Genomic DNA, 13456 nt, shown 5'->3' on the forward strand with positions numbered 1-13456 from the left:
AAATATCCAACTGAATTAGAGGGAAAGTTCAATTTCAAATGGACCACCACAGGGTTTAGATATCTTGGCATCATTATTACTCCCATTATATCACAGCTATTTAAAGAAAATTATGGAAAACTGATTACAGAAATAAAGAAGGATTTGGCCAGATGGGAGATATTGCCCCTGTCGATGGTGGGAAGAATCGAAACAGTGAGAATGAACATTGTACCCAGATTGTTGTTTCTGTTCGAGTCACTGCCAATTATGGTCTCTAGTTCAACTTTTAAGATGTTAGACAAAATCATATCTAAATTTGTTTGGCAAAATAAAAAAGCTAGAATCAAATACAAAATCCTTCTTTGCCCAAAAGAGAAGGGAGGGTTAAATTTACCTGGTCTAAAAAATTATTATTGGGCAGCACAACTTAGAGCGATTATTACGTGGATCACGAAGGAGACAGACACAATGTGGGTGGGAATGGAACAAAATTCCTGTCAGAAAACACCTTTGGAGGTACTCCCGTTTTTGAAAGAGAAGATGCAGAAAAAAGAGGGGCTGCGTAATGACTGGATTAGGGTAACAATAAAAGTATGGTCAATAGTGCGAAAAAAACTGAAAATATCGAACTCAATAAGTAGAATCACCAAAAAAGCAGGAAATCCAGACTTTTTACCATCTGTTATGGATGCAGGGTACAACAAATGGAGAAGTAAGGGGTTAATTTATATTGCACAAGTTTTCAATGGACAGTATATGAAGTCGTTTGAGCAACTTAAAAAAGAGTTTAACTTACCGAACCATGACTTCTACAAATTTCTACAATGAAGACACTACCTTCAGAAGCACAGAGAGTGGGAAAATATTTGTAGAACACCATCTAAGCTGGAGGAATTGCTGTTGTCGTATTTGGAGGGGGAGACTAAAAAGGGGTTAATATCAAAAATCTATAGAGTACTACAACATGAATGTAAGGACAACAATTTGGATGTTAAGGAAAAATGGGAATTAGAAACAAATACGATTATACCAGATGAAAATTGGGAGGAAACATTCAGAGCAGGACACAAATTAACAAGCAGCCCAATGTGGAGGGAGTTTGACTGGAAGGTGAAGATGAGATATTTCAACACTCCATCTAAGACTTCAAAATATAGCAACACATCTGAACTGTGTTGGAGAGGATGTCAGTTAATAGGAGATTTTACGCACATATTCTGGGATTGCCCACAGCTGTTGAACTTCTGGGAGAATGGTCGGAAGGAGATTGGGCAAATTTTGGACATTAATTTTGCTTTGGACGCAGCAATGTTTATCCTCGGCATACCACCTGAGAATCTGACAGACAGAAACCTGATTGCTTTGTGGAGGATTTTGATTCTGATCGCTAAAAAGACAATAACAGCCTGCTTGCTAAAGCCAGAACCTCCAAACATATCACAATGGAGGAATAGAGTAAAAAATGTATACATCATGGAAAAAATCACAGCAAGGTTACAGCTGAAAACAGGACAGTTTGCTGAAAGATGGGCACCAGTGAAAACAGTATTGGAATTATAAACATCAACATTTTTTTAAAAAAAATTATTTATTTATTTTTTTTCATGTGTATCTTGGAAAAGTATCTGAACACTTGTCTGGAATATTTGTCTGCGCATCTCTGTCATGTTCTATCTGTGCTGTATGTATGTTAAATAAAAAATAAGTTCCAAAAAAAAAAAAAAGCCTCACAGTAATTCAATAATCTAGAAGTAGAAACCAGAGTCACTTGGGACGAGGATGGGATTCAAACCCATGCATGCAGAGCACAATGGATTAGCAGTCCATCACCTTAACCACTCGGCCACCTCGTCTGCTGATGGCAACCCTCACCTTTTAAACAGCTGAACTCTTTGGAGCCTATTTGTCAGAAATGGACCCAGCAGGAGCCACTGAACACAACTCTGACATAATCAGGCTTCTTCCCAGCAGCATCGTGCTGCAGAAGGCAGAATACAGACCATCGACACATCATCAGAGTGAACACCAGCTGATGTTTACAAGTTTAATTCACCTTTTACTAAAAAATGACATCCAAGCTCAGATTCTCTTGTCCTGATTGAACAAGTAAATGTTTAAGAAGATGAGAGTACCAGACTTTTTCATCCAAGGAAACAAGCATCCTATCACTGCCCTATGCAGAGTTTCTATGAAAAAAAGTGAGACAACCCCAAGATTTTCTTTTTCCTCTTGTTGGATTTTGCCACAGAGAATCAGAGACAATCAAAAGCTTGTTGGACTTTAACGTTGGAGGACTGAACAAGTCATGACATCATCAGTTTTACCTTCACAGGTGCTTCATTTACTTTACTTTCAATTTTACAGAGGTAGAACCTGAAATCAAAGCTGTCCATCAAAAGAAGTGAAAGCTTCCCAGGCTGTGATGTTCTTGTCTACAAACTCTGTCTTGTATGGAGCTTCAATCTATAATAAAAAGAATAAAAAGAAGACAACATTTGTTGTGATTTGGCGCTTTAAAAATAAAACTTACGACTTACATGGAAACTGTTGGGGGGGGGGTGGAGCCTCCATCAGGTATGTGTTTGATGTCTGAATTCTGTCTCTGATGTCTGAATTCTGTCTTTGATCTCTGGGTTCTGAGCATTGATCTCCTGCTTCAGTCTTTGATCTCTGACTGATCCTAAACTAATCAAAGGATCACATCAGCATATTGGTCCAGTCTACAGATGGTGATTTTACCTATTTGAAGCCTTATTTTGTGTTTGATGGACATTTTTAAAATCATTAATGACTTTTTGACTGAACATCCTGGACACTGTGGTGCCTGATGAGGAGACAACTTGGGTACAAAGTAGAAGAGGAGGGTTTTTGGAGAAGGGATATTTTTGCAGTGTTCCAAGTCAATAATAACTGTGGCAAAATGTCATCATTTTTCAAAATGTCCTCACGAAGATGGTTTGAAATTCTGTCTCTCCCTCATCCTCAGCTGCTGCAGCACTTTAAAGAAAACCTTTGACTCGTGGATCTAAAAAGATCAGATGTTGTCTCCTCCAGAACATCAACACTTTAACGTTGTTGGCAGGACTCCAACCTGAGCAGGGAGACCCCAATGGATTTCTAGTCCATCGCCTTCACCACTCGGCCACAACAACCACATTCACACACACATTTGTAAAAGATTCACATTTACACAATTCTTTAAAATTATGTTACAAGCCCATTTGTGTGAGGTCCTATTTTCTCTTTTTCAGCATTCCTTTGTTTCCAGGTCTCTAATAAGTGCAGAATTACAAAGACAAGCAAGCTTGATCCATCCTGGGCAGGTGATAGGAGCCATTGACCACTGGCCAGAGACCCTGGCACAGACGTTGGGGGTGGTGAGAGAGAGCATTTCTACAATTATATTCTACATTTATAGAATTCTACAATCCTACAATTTCATTGAGCAGACGCTTTTGTCCAAAGCCACTTGCATATGTTTTTGGTGAGTTTGGCTCCTGAGCTCAAGACAGTTGTGACTCATAAAGGACAGCTTCAAATGCAGCTGTGAAGCCTCATTGTCAGCTGGGAGGAACGACAGGTGTCTCCCTCTAGTGGCTCCTCACAGCAACACGTGCCTCATTTCATTCACATGCATCCACCACCTCACTACCAAAGGCCAGTTGGGCCTCGACAGACAGGTGAGTTTCAAGTGTTGGACAAAGGTCTTTAAGATGTTCTTATTAATTCTATAACACCTGAGATTAAAATCTATGGAATTACAACTAACAAGCAGTCAAACACCTGATCAGATGCTCCTTCATGAGGCTGAGAAGAATCAATCTAAACTGGGATGAAGAAAATTAATTGAGAGGAGAAACCTACTGATTGGATGACATGGACCCACCTGATCCATGTCAGCCTTGTTGGAGCAGAAAGAGGTGGATCAGAGGAATCAGTGGATCAAGACTCAGGTGTCAGATGCAGAATGTCTTTATTGACAATGGAGTCAGAGAAATCTTCCAATGTGAGAGAACGTGACAGACCATTTTATACCACAGACAGGCCGTGTGTGTGTGTGTGTGTGTGTGTGTGTGTGTGTGTGTGTGTGTGTTTGTGTGTGTGTGTGTGTGTGTGTGTGTGTGTGTGTGTCCTAACTGACTGGAAACTGAATAATAACCAGACTAACTTTTGTTATTGACCAAGTCTGGGTGACTCACTAAATTCATAACTGAAGTGATTATTTAATTAATAAACAAGACATTTGTCCAAAAGTCATGATCAAATTCATGTAAAATCTGAGCAACGAGGGTTTGAAAATGTTCAAATGAGCCAAAACAATGTCCTGGGATCCAAACAGGGACCTTTAGATCCACACAAATCTTCCCTGACCTCATAGAAACTGGAACATTTCAACAAATAAATTCAAATTCAACTAAGCAGCAACTCTAGAACAGTCAGAGCACTTGCTAATTCCCCTGTTAGCTCCAGATCAGACAATGCAGGCTCACCTTCACGCTTGGTTGTACGACCGTCACCAGTTGAAGCTTCTCTGGTTCAACAAACTCTGGGGACTCAAGACACAAATCAGCACCGGTGCAGGTCCAGATCCAGATGTTAGCTGATGGGGACAATGGCTTAAGGGAGCTCCAGGTAGCTGGTTTGAACTGGTCCCTCATCTCTGTGAGTAGAAACCATCTGAGGTGGAGGGTGAAGATCTGCTTTGTCCTCCTGATCTCCCAGTAAAGCCAGTATCAGTAGCGGCTGGCTCATAGGGGGCGCTGGGGCGCCACCCCACCAGCTGTGGAGAGGAAAATCTCTACATGTATTTATACATATATATGTGCATATGTTTACAATTTGTATCGTCAATGTCAGCCTTACTTAATTGTGTGTGTCTACATGCAATATGGGTCATTTAAACAACATTTACGCCAACTGACTCATTCAATTAATAGTGAATTTACTCTGATAGACTGTATAATTTGTCTTTAGGGGCGCTCGTCAAAGCGCCCCAGACCTGCAATTAATTAGCCAATCCTGTATGGTTGCTAGGGAAAAATAATAAATAATTGGCCAATCAACATCGCCAAATTTAACGGCGTAGGGGCGCTGGAAAAGTCGCCCCTACGCCAACGTAAAATGCGTGAAGGTTTGGATTGCTAAAGCTAGCCGAGGAGCCCGCGATATTCTTTTTGCGTAGTGAGATTCCCAGATTTCCGAATCCCTACGAAAAAAAATACCGCGAGAAGTGAGTGAGAGAGAAAATGGCGACAACAACGATCGAAGTTCAAGAGCAGCAGTTTCCACCGAATTCGGTGAGATCCCTTTTAAATTTCCCTTTTGCGAGGAGGACCATGGCGGAAAAAATCCGCGTTAAGGAGCTGGGACCGGACAAGCCTGAAATCAACATCCAGCAGCAGTCCAAGGAAAAGGCTAAATCCTACAACAGGACTTTTTGCCGGAGCTGGTTTCAGCGCAAGCCGTGGCTGACGGGTTGTGGAGCAGCCAACGCACTTTTTTGCTTCCCCTGCATCCCTTTCAGGAGTGACCGGTGTGATTCAGCATGGACACAGACAGGAATCACTGACCTGAAGCACCTCTCCGAGCGGATTAAGAAACACGAAAGAGCGAAAATTCACATGGAAAACTGCGTGAAGCTAGCGGTTCTTGGGAAGATTAGCATAGCAACGCAGCTCGATGACAGTCACCGCATCGCTGTAAGGAAGCACAATGATGACGTAGATAAGAACCGTAACATCTTATCTAAGATAATTAACTGTTAAATTCTGTGGTGCTTTTGAACTGGCTCTGCGGGGACATGACGAAAGTGATTCCTCTGACAACGCTGGAATATTCAGAGGTCCAGTTGACTTGATGGCATCCATTGATCGGTACTTGAGGGAGCACCTTGAAAATGCAACCGTTTTTAAAGGCACCTCGAAGACAGTACAGAACGAGCTCCTGGACTGTATGCTGGCAGTTTTGAGAGAACAGATCCTGGATGAAGTTAAATCGGCAGACTTTTTAGCGATCCAGGCTGATGAAACTACTGACGTTTCAACACAGTGTCAGTTAGTCTTAGTTCTGAGATACATTGACGACCGCCACAATATTCAAGAACGGTTCTTTGAATTTTTGAAACTGCCCAACACCTGTGCGGATGCAATAGCCAGTGCCTTATTGGAGAGGCTGCACAGCATCCTTTCTGAGGGACAAGAAAAGAAGCTGATTGCCCAGGCCTGTGATGGGGCAGCTGTGATGAGGGGTGCCAAAGGAGGAGTGCAGCGAAAGGTACAAGACATCTATCCAAACGCTCACTATGTTCACTGCTATGCCCATCAGTTAAACCTGATACTGCAGCAAGCAACCTCCCACATCCCTCAGATCAGTCACTTTTTTTCTGACATGGGGGGATTTGCTTCTCTTTTCTCTAAGTCAAGCAAGAGAACTGCAGTGCTTGATGAGATGGTTGCGCACCGACTTCCAAGTGCATCATCAACACGTTGGAACTTCAACAGTCGTGTTAACACAGTTTATGAGCACAAGAAGGATCTGGTGAATTGCTTTCAGGCTATCAGGAACAGTGAAGGGTTTGATAGCCAGACAAAGAGAGAAGCTGGTGGCTATGTGAGAATGCTGGAAGATGAAACTTTTTGTTTTTTACTGGCCCTGTTCCACAAAATCATGCCACATGTGGACATCCTTTACAACCAGCTGCAGAAGAGAAACATTGATGCTGTCTACATGGCAGGAGTCACCCAGACATTCATTGACCACATGCAGGCTATCAGGTATGCTAAATTAATTAATTTGTAGCCTAACCTAAATTTCTCTGTATATGTAGACTTAAATGCTTATATATCATCTTATTTAAAGAATTGATTTATCTGTATAATATAATTGACAGTAATGATATCCACCTTTGGTTTTGTTCATGTATCCCTAACCAGTTTTTAGAACTTACTCATGAAACTTATGTGTTGGGTCAGGGAGGATGTGCCTACTCTGGCTGAGGATGAGGAGTTCAGGGGACCTGCTCAGGAGCCACCCGCAAAGAGACGCAGAACCTTGGGAGAAGACACACTGCACCATTTGGCACTGGAGGTAAGAACTTGCTTCTTAGTGTGATTTGAATCACATTATTAAATAAAATCAAAATAAGATGTTGGCCATATGATACAGTGGTCCAGACTTAAATGTATATTGTTTTATGATGATATGAATCATTACAGTATGTTTATTACATAATGTAGGCTAGCTCATCAGGTCAATGTATTAAGACAAGTGAAGATGCAATAATTCCTATTTTGTATAATTATATCATTGCATAGGTATGTGACACCATTGTGAGCCATGCCAAGGAGAGATTTAGTTTCACCAAGCATCTTGTCAGCGCCACACTCCTGCAAGGAGACCTGTTCCCACAGCACAGCCGAAAGTTCCCAGATTCAGCACTGAAAACCACAGTGGAAGCCTATCCCTCATTGGACAAGGCCAGACTTTAAACAGAGCTGTCTCTGATCTACGGGAACGAAGAGTTTCAGAGTTGCAGTGGTGCACTGGCTCTCTATCAGGTTTTGATGGAAAATAACCTTCAAGACACGTTCACTGAAACTGTAAGTCTGCTCAACATCCTCATCACCACACCAATGACAACGTCAGAATCTGAGAGGTGCTTCTCCACTTTGAAGAGGATAAAAACTTTTCTTACAAATACCATGGCACAAGATCGGCTCAACGCTCTGGCTATGCTCTCCATTGAGAAAAAACTGACACGAAACATTCCTGGTTTCAACACCAGGGTCATTGAGAAATTTGCCTCCCAGAAAGAGAGACGAGCAAAGTTCCTGTACAAATGACTGCTGAATTCGAACACACACCCAGAAAGACTGAAACAAATAGACAGAGAGACAGAGGGAGAGAGACAGGTAGACGAAGAGAGAAAGAGAGACGGACACAAAGAGAGAGAGACAGAGAGAGACAGACACACTAAGAGACAAACAAACAGAGATAGAGACACAGAGAAAAGGACACAAAGACGGAGACACAGAGAAGGAGACAGAGACAGACACAGATGAACAAAGAGAGAGACAGAGAGAGACACACACACATTGTTGATTTGTATTGTATAGATTAAGCTCAAATCACCTTCTGTAAAGTTAACATCATTGTATAATATTTGATCGCATAAAATTGACTGTAGTTGTAAATTGTTGTTGTTTTTTTTGTCTTTGAAACTGTCAATTTTAAGAAGGAAAGTAAATACTATTTTAAAACATTTAATAATTGTCCGGCTGCTCTTTTTGAATGATTATACTAGACTAGGCACGGAAATGTTTTTGGCACACCAGCCCCACCAAGAATTTTTTTCACCAGCCGCCACTGGCTTCTGTCATTTAGTTTCCAGGAAATGTTGATGACACACTGGGATTTCTTGTTCTCCTGCTGTCACTGTCAAGTGCCAGCTTAACATGTGAGAGGTAGCAGGATCCATGCATGTGTTCATGTTTACAGCAGACAAGGAGGAAACCTTGGAGGATTTCAGGGACTTTTAGCAGTGGTTCACACTTCAGGTGTGAAAGCTTCTGAGTATAAAATTTTAAGTGAGCGAGCCAGGAGTTGAACCTGGAATCTTCTGACAGTAGTCAGTCATGCTATCCATTGCACCACCAGCCCTGTGAAAACCTCTTCATGTTCATGTGTACTTGATTTTATAGACAATCCAAACGATCTGGTGGCATTTTCAGGGGACACAATGGTGCAGTGGTCAGCACTGTGGCCTCACAGCAAGAAGGTTCCAGATTCGAGCCCCAGCTGTGTGGAGTCTGCATGTTCTCCCTGTGTCTGTGTGGGTTCTCTCTGGTACTCCAGCTTCCTCCCACAGTCCAAAGACATCAAGAGGGGACGAGGCTGATTGATACTCTAAATTGACTGTAGGTGTGACTGTGAGTGTGAATGGTTGTCTGTCTATGTGTGTTGGCCCTGTGATGGACTGGTGACTCATCCAGGGTGAACCCCGCCTCTTGTCCGAAGGCTGCTGGGATAGGCTCCACCCCCACACACAAACCTTGACATATAATCAGTGGAGAAAAGGAAACTAATCTACACTCATGACTGAGTCTCTTTTGAGAACTGAACTGGATATAAACTCAGAGAATTCAGAGTAAGGACCAGGAGGGTGGGACACAATAATAGATAGGAGGAAATGTGGAGTCTGGGTTCTTTTCTAGAATGTGAAGGCAATGACAGTCCTGCCAAGTGACATCACTGACATGAATGGATGACTTCAGTCACATGACTGGATGACTTCAGTCACATGACTGGATGACAGTGTAGATTCCAATGTAGAGGTTGGGGAAATAGTCTCTGAGAATCCAGCTTGAACCAACGCCCTCCTTGTTCTTCAAAAACCCAAACAGCGACCATCAGTCTCCCTCCAATCCTGTACTTGGGTTCAATGTTGCTGTTCCATTTTGCAGCAGTAGGTGTCGCTGTGATACCAGGTTCAGTTCAAGAGTCCCAACTCCAGCTCATGTTGGTGACCTCAGTGGCAGGGTAAAATGGCGCTTCAGTGGATCATGTGGATCAACTCATGTCTGTCCTCACTGCTCCACAGGTCTGTCAAATGTTCTGTAAAATAGTTTGAGCACAGCAGAGATGCTAGATTAGGAGTTGATGGGAGTTGTTGCAGATACCAGTGTCCAAAGTCCAGCTTGAACCCAGTTTGTGCCACTTATTTGTCAAGCTAGCAGAGATTCTTTTCACTGCCAAGCTAAAGTGACTTCTGTCAACAAAGGTAAACACACAAAAGGATATTTCTACTGTCAGTTCAAGATTTTTATCAAACTCCTTTTTCATAGCTTCAACCTTCCTCTTGTGTTAGCTTTCTGTTCCCATCTCTGATGTTAACAGGTCAGTTTTGACCCTCGTCTTCAATCAGCTGTAAAATAAACTAAAAACAATTTTCTATCATCCAAGTTGTTTCCCATCTCCCGGTTACCTTGTTAGGCTTCCTTATCCATGGAAATATTGATTGGAATATTTTGTTGTGGGCCTCTGGACCTTTTTTTAGTCAGTAAACCCTCGATTTCAGTGAAAAAATGATCAAATGAACCTCCAGAAAATCATAGAAATAAACAAAATGTTGTTGTGTTTCCTGACCATTACTGAGGGGTGTTAGAACACATCTCTGACATGGATTGGTTTGATTTATTATTCATTTTAATATTATTAACTTTTGTAACATCCATGGTGTTATGGGTCAGTTTCGACCCTCATATATTTACTTCAAGAAAAAGGCAAAAAATTCTCTTTTTTTTCAGCAATAGAACTTTAATACAAACACAAAATGAAAAGCAGAAATGGAGTAACTGCAGGAACAGGAGCTCCATGGAGCTCAAAGGAGTGATCACTCTCAACTTTGAGCAGTCCTGTTCAGAGTTTTCCAACAGGGCTTTGAGAGACCAAGAGTTCCCCAGAGCTGCAAGGAGGAACAAGAAGGAGACTTGGAAAAAGAAGGGAGGGAAACCTGCTGATGTGTTATGAACTTAAGTCACATAAAGTTCTCCATTTATTGAGTTTGTATTTTAAAACTTAAATGTGCAGTTCAGTGTTGAACAATAAAGAATGTGTTTATTGGTGATAAAGCATTTCAAGCTTTAAGTAGGAGGAATTGCTTTCTTGATCACCCCTTGACTAATAACACCTACAAAATAAAACACACCACTGCTGTGGGCACCCACCTCATGGGAGTCAGGCCCCTGGTGGTCATGGCCCCCAGGAGCCGTGGTGGGCGTCCCTGATTTTCATTTCTGAAAGGTGGCAACCTGACAGCAAACAAACCCATCCTCTGAACCAGGAGTCTCAGTTGAGGCTGCATCTGAAACCAAAGACTGTGTATGAATAACTGTCAACCCACATTCTTTGTCTGGACTAAAAGTTAATTAGTTAACAGTTGGCTAAGCTACCTGTGGTCAACTACTGATTTAAAAAAGGTCCAGAGGCCAACAACAAAATTTTCAAATCATCCAGTCATGTGACTGAAGTCATCCAGTCACGTGACTAAAGCCATCCAGTCACGTGACTGAAGCCATCCATTCATGTGACTGAAGTCATCCATTCATGTGACTGAAGTCATCCATTCATGTCAGTGATGTCACTTGGCAGGACTGTCATTGCCGTCACATTCTAGAAAAGAATCCAGACTCCACATGTGGCTCCCATGATAACTGATGGACCTCTGGTTGGAGGCTGGACGATGATGTTCTGACTTGAAGGAAAACTCCTTGTCCAAATTCCATTGTGTTCAAATTTAAAGTCCCACAATAAGAAGTAGCTGAATCTGACAGGTGAAGGTTTGGAACTACAAGATGGTTGATGTTTTCTTGACTTGATGCTCTGACTGTCAGGGTAGATGACAGCTTCTTTCTGCTGCTGCATCTGAGTGGCTATGATGTGAGGTTTTACCTCCCAAGGTTGTCTGGTTCCAGGGGAAATTTGAAAATTCCAGTCCCCAACCTTGGCTGTTCTGAAACTCTTCTCCTGAATCACTCCTGAGCTGCAGCAAGAAAAAATACCAGTGCCCAACCAGATCAACTTCATGGCTGCTAACAGCCTCAGACACTTGATTTCCATCAATCTGGAGCCAAGAAGGCCCTCACCTGTGGTTCTCCTCCAGGAGGGTCCAGGTTCTGCCATTGTGGCTCCTTGTGCCACTGCCAGAGAGCCTCAGCTGCACACTGCAACATTTCAAGAGGAGATTTACATTCCTTCAAATGTCCTGACATCTTCTTCCAATGGTTCTGTTCTATCTTTATATTTTAAAATCAATCACACAATGAAAGCTGCCACAGCTGGTTTAAGAGAGAGAACACACTAAGAGATTTGAAACCAGTAAAATATGCTTTTCTGTGTGCAAACTAGTGAGGGGCATGGAAGGATATTTTACCACCAATACAGAACCCAAACTTTAGTCATGTGATGAGATGGCGACTGTGAAGAGTGATTATGAAGTTAATGGACAAAATGTGAATTGAAAGTAAATACATTAAAAAAATACTAAATAAACAAATAAATAAAAGAAGGAGCACAAATGACATTTTTCTGCACAAATTTACTGGTATTAGACTGCATTTTTGGTTCATGAGTAGATGAAAGAGTATCACATATATATTATATACATGTGATACATGCACGTGGCTTTGGACAAAAGCTTATAGAAATTGTAGAATTATTTAAACATACCAAGTGGACTGTTTCAGGTTTCTTGAAGATGCTTCAGCTCTCATCCAAGAGGTGTCTTCAGTTTTCTTCACTGATGGGAGGATTTATAGCTCTGTGGGGGCGGGACCTTCTACAGAGGTGATTGACACATGTGAGCTCTGGGTGTCAGAGTTGTTTTGGTCAGGTTGTGAAAGGGAAGTTGACCCAACTGGTATCTGTGTCAGTTAAAAGCCTCACAGTAATTCCATAATGTTGGAGTAGAAACCAGAGTCGCTCACGACGAGGATGGGATTCGAACCCATGCGTGCAGAGCACAATGGATTAGCAGTCCATCGCCTTAACCACTCGGCCACCTCGTCTGCTGACAGCAACCCTGAGCTTTTAAACACCTGAACTCTTTGGAGCCTATTTTTCAGAAATGGACCCAGCAGGAGCCACTGAACACAACTCTGACATAATCAGGCTTCTTCCCAGCAGCATCGTGCTACAGAAGGCAGAATACAAACCATCGATACATCATCAGAGTGAACACCAGCTGATGTTTACAAGTTTAATTCACCTTTTACTACAAAATGACATCCAAGCTCAGATTCTCTTGTCCTGATTGAACAAGTAAATGTTTAAGAAGATGAGAGTACCAGACTTTTTCATCCAAGGAAACAAGCATCCTATCACTGTCCTATGCAGAGTTTCTTTAAAAAAAAAAGTGAGACAACCTCAAGATTTTCTGTTTCCTCTTGTTGGATTTTGCCACAGAGAATCAGAGACAATCAAAAGCTTGCTGGACTTTAACGTTGGAGGACTGAACAAGTCATGACATCATCAGTTTTACCTTCACAGGTGCTTCATTTACTTTACTTTCAATTTTACAGAGGTAGAACCTGAAATCAAAGCTGTCCATCAAAAGAAGTGAAAGCTTCCCAGGCTGTGATGTTCTTGTCTACAAACTCTGTCTTGTATGGAGCTTCAATCTTTAATAAAAAGAATAAAAAGAAGATAACACTTGTTGTGATTTGGCGCTTTAAAAATAAAACTTACGACTTACATGGAAACTGTCTGGGGGGGGTGGAGCCTCCATCAGGTATGTGTTTGATGTCTGAATTCTGTCTTTGATCTCTGGGTTCTGAGCATTGATCTCCTGCTTCAGTCTTTGATCTCTGACTGATCCTAAACTAATCAAAGGATCACATCAGCATATTGGTTCAGTCTACAGATGGTGATTTTACCTATTTGAAGCCTTATTTTGTGTTTGATGGACATTTTTAAAATC

General features: G+C 41.8%; 1 non-coding gene across 1 annotated transcript; it reads right to left on the reverse strand.

The window, feature by feature from the left end:
* Positions 1–12463: 12463 nt before the first annotated feature.
* Positions 12464–12545, reverse strand: trnas-gcu (transfer RNA serine (anticodon GCU)). The gene has a single exon. It is a non-coding gene; the product is annotated as a tRNA-Ser (tRNA).
* Between the last annotated feature and the right edge of the window lie 911 nt (positions 12546–13456).

The sequence above is a fragment of the Aulostomus chinensis genome, chromosome 4 (assembly GCF_037954235.1).
Source record: "Aulostomus chinensis isolate RoL2024-O1b breed Wild chromosome 4, RoL_Achi_v1.0, whole genome shotgun sequence".
NCBI lineage: Eukaryota > Metazoa > Chordata > Actinopteri > Syngnathiformes > Aulostomidae > Aulostomus > Aulostomus chinensis.